We start from the raw sequence: 7,023 nt of genomic DNA, 5'->3' as shown, positions 1-7,023 counted from the left end.
GAAAAACAAACAAACAATTTTGATTATCGGAATTGTTTTATGTAGTCTGCCTATAACCTCTACTCCCAGATCTTCTCTTGGTTACTTCCAAGCATCCAAGCATCATTCCTTCCTATTGTTAAATCAACAGGAGATTAGGTAATAAATTCAGATGTCTTCTCCTATGCAGAACTTCTGTATAATGCTCTGAAATCTTGAATGAAAGTTCAATGGTTTCAAGTTCCTTCATATCAGGTGTTCAGAGCTAAATAACAAATCTAACATAATTTTTGATGTTTTGCTGGTAGATTATGGTCTCCTCTTAAATATGAAGATCTGAGGTTAGTTAGACTGACATGTTATTGGCCTGGTTATTTGGTTCATGGATAGTCTAAGAAGCCAATCTGGAAAATTTCAGGAAAGAGTCCATGCTACGAAATCAAACGATGAAGGAACACTCACGGTTGCTTAGAATGCACAACACATCCAGTATAATCACAAGAATTAACTCTCAATTTTTTAAAGGGCACTTGAAATTTCAATGTATTAAATTAAATTAACATGCAGAAAGCTGTACTAGCAAGAAAGTACAATTACTACTTTTATTACTACTTCTGCTAGTATGTTTTTGTTCTCACTAAGAATTAGTCCAGCCAGTCACAATAATAGGTTAAACCAGTTGCTGAAAATCAGAACATTTCTTTTCAGGATTGGTAAAAAATTTGAAGGATGCTTGTTCGTGTCTATTCTATCATGGATCATTCAAATAATAGAGCATCTCAACTATCTTTCAAACAAGCAAGGTCTCCGGCCTGTATTGGCCCATTTATGGATTGTTTCCCACCTTCCTGTAATGGAGGGGGCTCAAATTCAAAATTTAGCAATGAATTAACTATTCTTTGGCTGTCAGTTTTTGTTCTTGCTCTATTAAACTCCATTATATTCCAAAGAATTCCATTTATTGTTACTATAGTCAGAATCTTTCAACTTGCGATTCGTACACATCCTTCCTTACTTTTTCTCTAGCCCACAAAAGTTATAGTGGACTCTCTTTCCACGAATAAGGTGTCAGAGGTTCTACTTTGATGGGTTTCTTTCTCTCGATGGGAAATGGATATGTATATTTCATGCCTATTTGTGATGCTGTTGAGGAAGAGCTTGGCTGGGACCGTTGAAGAGAGATGGCCTCCAGGCTTTAGGCGTATTTCTTATGAAACAATCATTCCCAGGCAAGTGACACCCAAGTCTGGACATGAGGAACCAGAGCATGTAACCTATTTACTGCAGATTGGAGGGAATAAGCAAGTGGTACATCTCAGACAGAAGTGGGGTTTGGTGCCTAAACATTTCCCTGTGTTCTACTATAATGAAGAAGGAGATCTCCAGATGGAGCAACCTTTCATCAGAGGTGATTGTTTTTATCGTGGCTTTGTTCAGGACAAACCCTCTTCTCTGGTCACCCTCAGCTTTTGCTCAGGAGGACTCAGAGGTATTTTGCAATTAGAAAACAGAACATATGAAATTGAGCCAGTTGAGGCATCTGATAACTTTCAGCATGTTTTATATTCTCTGGAAGAAGAACAAGGTGCGATCTCGATGAGATGTGGACTAACGAAAGAAGAGGAATGGTATCAAAAGGCGATTATGCCAAAAATGGAAAACCTACAGGATAGAAGTGCTTCCAAGTGGTGGCCAAACACTAGACATGCAGAGATTGCTTTTGTGATAGATCATGAACGATATTTGAAATTTAACAGAAATAAAACTCTGGTTGCTATGGATGTAATAGATATTCTTCATATAGCAAATTCAATGTATGAGCCACTGTCTGTTAAACTGTCTTTAGCTAGGCATATTGGAAGCAGATAACATCTTGAATGGAAAAGCCAAAGAGTCAACAAAAAAGGAATACATCAAGAGGGTCTGCAAAATATTAAAATCAAAGCTGAATGCTGGAAACATAATTCAAGCCATTAATAAATGGGCAGTTCCAGTGATACGCTACTCAGCTGGAATCATCAACTGGACTTTGGCTGAACTGAAAAACCTGGACCGGAAAAGACACAAACTTTTGAATATGTACCAACTTTACATCCACGAAGTGACATCGACAGGTTGTATTGCCAAGAAAAATAGGGGGCAGGGGGCTATTGCAAATCCATCAAACTGTAGAAGAAGAAAAATGGAGTTTGAATAAATTATGTGAACCAAAGTACAGAAAAATTGCTGCAGGCTGTGAAAACAGAAAACAGCATAAAAACAACAGAAACAAAGGCAGAATATAAGGAAAATAGCTGGATGACAGATTAAATAGATGGAAAACCAAAGTTTGTATGGACAGCACTTGAAAAACATTGAAGGAAAATGTGATGCCAACTTGACATGGACATGGCTTAGGATGGGCACCCTCAAGAAAGAAACAGAAGGTTTAAAACTGGCTGCTCAAGAACAAGCACTACAAACTAATGCCATGAAAGTGAAGATACAGAAATTCACTGACAACCCAAACTGCCGACTTTGCAATAACAAAGTTGAGGAAATAAATGGAGAGGAAATCTATCTCAAAGGGCAAGATATAGAAGAAGAAAAAATTAAAGAATTTATGGACTATGAAACCTTATCTGCAAAAATATTGATAACACTGCTGACAATAAAAGATAAACGGAACAAAGAAACAGAAAGAGGGCATCAAGATTACATGAGAGATCTTACAAGCAAGGAGTTGCTAAGTCCATACAAAGCTGATCAAGAAGATGTTTAGAAGGTTAATACCACAAATGGCAGAAAACATGAGACTGTTTTGTCATTGGAAAGATACAGGTTGATAAATGGAAGAGTATAATTTAAAACTAGTTAAACCTAGTGAAATTTAGTGATAATAGATATAGTCAAATAAATAATTGATAATGTTACTATTGTATACAATGTGTAGTGTCATGATGAGTAATAATTGGATATGAATATTGAATGGTACCCATGAAAGGAAGATTAGAAATCCCTTTGGATTATATATAAAGGTTAATAAAAAAGAACTAAGTTAGATACAGTTAAGTTTTGATTATTAGGGGGGAAATGTTATGATACAGGATATAGTCAAATAAAGGAGGGATAATGATGACAACCTATATATATGTATGGGTACAATATAAGGAAACTGGATGAAAATTGCAAACAGTTATCTGGAAAGGAGGATTAGAAAAGTTTGCTATTAAATATTATGGAAGTTTAGCTAGAATAGGACATAAGGATTTAGTATTAATGGAGGAATTCAAATAAATTCATGTTTATTTATATCTTCCCCTATGCAGAGCTTCTGTTTAAAGCTCTGAAAACTTGAATGAAATTTCAGTCGTGTCATGATTCTTCATACCAGATGATCAGAACTAAATAGCAAATCTAACTTATAAATTTGATGTGGATTTGAAAATCTGAGATTAGTTAGATTGACATGCTTCCCTCCCTCCCTCTCCCTCTCACACTCCCACCTCCACTCCCTTTCCCTCTCCCTCCCCCTCCCTCTCCCCGATTGCCTGTTCCCTGCCTGACTAGCTGTCTGGTTTATCTTCAATTCAATAAGAATGAAAATTCTTAATTCAAAGATTGGGCCATTTGGTATGTAAAAAGCCTCAGTACTCCCCCCCCCCCCCAAATGACTTTTGTGCATGGAGAAAAAATTAAATGACCTTGAATTTGAAATTAGAAGGTTCAAATTTTTGGTTTTGAGCTCTTACAAAGCTACACCTCTTATAATTTGATAGGCTACTTCACTTGAACTAATTGACTTCAATTCACACCCTCAGCCAACCAGAAAAAATATGCAGTTCATTCCTGCTAGATAAACTAGACAAAAGTAGGATACAAACAGAAATCAAGCTGTTTGGAGTTAACCTGGGAACTTCAAGTAATTAAACAATGAGTCATCATAATAACATTTCATACATCTTCCTTTGCTCTTGTATTCTACATTTGTTTGTTTAAACTCCACCCACATTCCAGAATATTTCATTTTCTGTTGCTATATACAGAATCCTCATTTTCAAATGTTTGAGTCTGTCCTAACATCTCTCTTACACAGACACTCATAATTCCCCTATAACGATCTCTGTTGAGATTCCTTTCTAAGAATTGTGTCAGTTTCTATTCTTTTTCTATGAAAATGAGTACCTGTCTGATATTGTTGAGTGTGATATTGCTTAAGATTGTCCAAAATGCAGCTTCTGGACAGGCACCTCCTCAGGGCTTCAGATATGCCTCTTACGACGTGATCATCCCAAGGAAGCTGTCTCCCAAGTATGGGCAAGAAGAACCCCAGGATGTGAGCTACCTCCTGCCCATTGAAGGAAATCCCCATGTGGTATTCCTCAGGCAAAGAAGGAACTTCATCCCTAAGGTCTTTCCTGTCTTCACCTATAATACATCGGGAGATCTCCAAGTGGATCATCCTTTTATCAAGGATGATTGTTTCTACCATGGATTTATTCAGAGAAAGTCCCCTTCTTGAGTCACCCTCAGTACATGTTCAGGAGGCCTGAGAGGTCTCATACAAATGGAAAATAAGACCTATGAAATTGAACCAGTCCAGGAATCTTCTACCTTTCAACACGTGGTGTTTCGGTTAGAAGTAGAGGAAGAGGCTCTCCAAATGACTTGTGGAGTTGGAGAGGAAGAGCAGAGCCATCAAGAGGACATAATACTTGAAACAGAGAATGTTGCCACCAAGGATATTTTTGGTAAGTCCTGGTGGCCACATATAAGATATATCAAAGTGGCAATTGTGATTGATTATGAACTATATTTGAGGTTTCACAGAAATGAATCTTTTATTACGATGCAAGTTCTAGATATTGTCCACACTGCAAATTCATTCTATGATCCACTTTCTGTTCATCTGTCAATAACAGGCTTAGTGATCTGGTCACAAAACAACCCCATAAACATTACCTCTGCAGCAGGTAGCACACTTTCACAGTTTAATATTTGGAGAAGAGATCATCTGCTTAAAATTTTAAAAAATGATGTTGGTCACTTATTATCATATAAGTATTTTGGGGGAACAGTAGGACTTGCTTATGTTGGAACAATATGTAGCGGTCACTGGGCAAGTGCTATTGAATCCTATAGAACTTCCAGTTTGTTTTTAATTTCTGAAATATTTGCCCATGAACTGGGACACGTGCTTGGAATGCAACATGATGAACAATTTTGTTATTGTGAAAAGAGTAAATGCATTATGGCAGCCGAAGCAGTAGAGACTGATAAATTTAGTAACTGCAGTTACAAGGATTATTTCCGCCGTAGAAACACTGGGTGTTTATTTGTCCCACCAGACACTAACACAACATTTAAGTTTGAATCCTGTGGTAACAAAAGAGTGGAAAAGGGAGAGCAGTGTGACTGTGGGTCACAAACACAATGCAAGTCAGATCTGTGCTGCCAAGCTAATTGTATATTGCGCCTGCGGCTGTTTGTGCCTTTGGACTGTGCTGTGCTAACTGCCAGTATTGTCAACGTGGAACTGTTTGCAGAGAGAAGATTAGCAGTTGTGATCTCCCTGAATATTGCAATGGGACTTCAGAGCACTGCCCAGAAGATGTGCATGTGCAAGATGGTGCTGTATGCAATGATGGCGCGTATTGTTATCATGGGAAGTGCACGACTCATGATATGCAGTGCAAAATGATATTCGGTAGTGGAGCAACAGTTGCTTCTGAAGCTTGCTTTAGACAAGTGAATAATAAAGGTGATCGCTTTGGCAACTGTGGCCTTAAACATGGAATTTACAAGAAATGTGATACTGGGGATACCCTCTGTGGCCGTATCCAGTGTAAAAGTGAAGAAATTCCTTCTTTGGAGGATCACACTACAATAATTCATACTTCCATTGGAGATAATCAGTGCTGGGGTACTGACTACCACACTGGGATGAAGGTAGATGATATTGGAGCCGTGAGAGATGGCACCCCTTGTGGCAATAACACGTTGTGCATTGAGGGGAGTTGTGTCAATGTGTCCATTCTGAAATATGACTGTAATGTCACAATGTGCCACAATCGGGGAGTTTGTAACACTCTCAAACACTGTCACTGTGATATTGGATGGGCCCCTCCAGACTGCAGCAATATAGGTTATAGAGGTAGCATAGACAGTGGGCTACTTCCCATTTCAATAGAGGCTAACGGTATTGTGAAAATCTCAGCTATAGCTGGAATATTCTGTGCCTTTTGTCTCACAATTGTTTCTATTGTTCTGATTATCTGGTTCAAAGATAGGCTGAGAAACCAATTTGGAAAATTTCAGGGAAGAGTCCATGCTACAGAATCAAATGATGAAGGAGCACCAATGTAACTCACCCTTGCTAAGAATGCACAACCCATCCAGAATAAGCACAGGAATTAATAGTCAAATTGAAAAACAAAAAAATTGAAACTTCAATGTTTTAAATATATTTCCCTGTCATTTCTTTGAAGGTGAAGAAACCTTGTGATATAGTCTGTGAGAATGAGTTGAGTAAATCTCTGATTTGTAATGAAAAATAACTCCCCAAGACAGCCTTGAAAACGAAGCGTCTGAACTGAAGATAACCTCAAGCATTAGCCAACTATACCAACTGTACATTGGATGTGAAACAAAGATCAAGAGGCATTGTTGATTATAGAGAATTTGGGCTGTCAACAGAGCACTGCACATCGACCCTTCTCTAATTCTGCCCTGTTCAGATTAATGATGAAATTATTATGGACGTTTAGTATTGTGAAGCCACTCAATGACTACTGGAGAAAGACATCTCCAACATGGCCCTCTGCGTTATTCAGTTACAAGTGGTCTCATCTGTTCCACTATGATTGATCTGTTTTAAATAAAAGGTTGTTTAGGTTTTAGCCTAGCTCTTAGTGTCATCAGTGTGCCCAGCTACCCTTTCTCACACACTGCAAAAAACACACTGACACGAGAGAGAGGGAGGGAGAGAGGGAGAGAGGGAGGGAGAAAGATTCATATAAACGAACTCTCATAGAGAGCTACGTCTGGTAGAAGAGCCCTTCATTC

General features: G+C 38.2%; 1 pseudogene; it reads left to right on the top strand.

Annotated features, from left to right (window-relative positions):
* Positions 1–4,135: 4,135 nt before the first annotated feature.
* LOC116505832 lies at positions 4,136–6,324 on the top strand (annotated as a pseudogene).
* Positions 6,325–7,023: the final 699 nt, after the last annotated feature.

Source organism: Thamnophis elegans, chromosome 1 (genome assembly GCF_009769535.1).
Source record: "Thamnophis elegans isolate rThaEle1 chromosome 1, rThaEle1.pri, whole genome shotgun sequence".
In the NCBI taxonomy this organism is placed as follows: Eukaryota; Metazoa; Chordata; class Lepidosauria; order Squamata; family Colubridae; genus Thamnophis; species Thamnophis elegans.
This window is presented reverse-complemented; position numbering and strand designations above follow the sequence as displayed.